The sequence below is a fragment of the Bison bison genome, unplaced genomic scaffold, assembly GCF_000754665.1.
Source record: "Bison bison bison isolate TAMUID 2011002044 unplaced genomic scaffold, Bison_UMD1.0 scf7180017864475, whole genome shotgun sequence".
Taxonomy (NCBI): Eukaryota; Metazoa; Chordata; class Mammalia; order Artiodactyla; family Bovidae; genus Bison; species Bison bison.
In genome coordinates, this window is record NW_011495036.1 from 1,323,927 (window position 1) to 1,325,018 (window position 1,092).

The window sequence follows — 1,092 nt, forward strand, 5'->3', positions numbered from 1 at the left end:
TCAAATCCCTTATGATTATACAGTGGAAGTGAGAAATAGATTTAAGGGCCTAGATCTGATAGATAGAGTGCCTGATGAACTATGGAATGAGGTTCGTGACATTGTACAGGAGACGGGGATCAAGACCATTCCCATGGAAAAGAAATGCAAAAAAGCAAAATGGCTGTCTGGGGAGGCCTTACAAATGGCTGTGAAAAGAAGAGAAGCAAAAAGCAAAGGAGAAAAGGAAAGATACAAACATCTGAATGAAGAGTTCCAAAGAAGAGCAAGAAGAGGTAAGAAAGCCTTCTTCAGCGATCAATGCAAAGAAACAGAGGAAAACAACAGAATGGGAAAGATTAGAGATCTCTTCAAGAAAATCAGAGATACCAAAGGAACATTTCATGCAAAGATGAGCTCGATAAAGGACAGAAATGGTATGGAGCTAACAGAAATAGAAGATATTAAGAAGAGATGGCAAGAATACACAGAAGAACTGTACAAAAAAGATCTTCATGACCCAGATAATCATGATGGTGTGATCACTCACCTAGAGCCAAACATTCTGGAATGTGAAGTCAAGTGGGCCTTAGAAAGCATCACTACGAACAAAGCTAGTGGAGGTGATAGAACTCCAGTTGAGCTATTCCAAATCCTGAAAGATGATGCTGTGAAAGTGCTGCACTCAATATGCCAGCAAATTTGGAAAACTCAGCAGTGGCCACAGGACTAAAAAAGGTCCGTTTTCATTCCAATCCCAAAGAAAGGCAATGCCAAAGAATGCTCAAACTACTGCACAATTGCACTCATCTCACACGCTAGTAAAGTAATGCTCAAAATTCTCCAAGCCAGGCTTCAGCAATATGTGAACTGTGAGCTTCCTGATGTTCAAGCTGGTTTTAGAAAAGGCAGAGGAACCAGAGATCAAATTGCCAACATCCGCTGGATCATGGAAAAAGCAAGAGAGTTCCAGAAAAGCATCTATTTCTGCTTTATTGACTATGCCAAAGCCTTTGTGTGGATCACAATCAACTGTGGAAAATTCTGAAAGAGATGGGAATACCAGACCACCTGATCTGCCTCTTGAGAAATCTGTATGCAGGTCAGGAACTG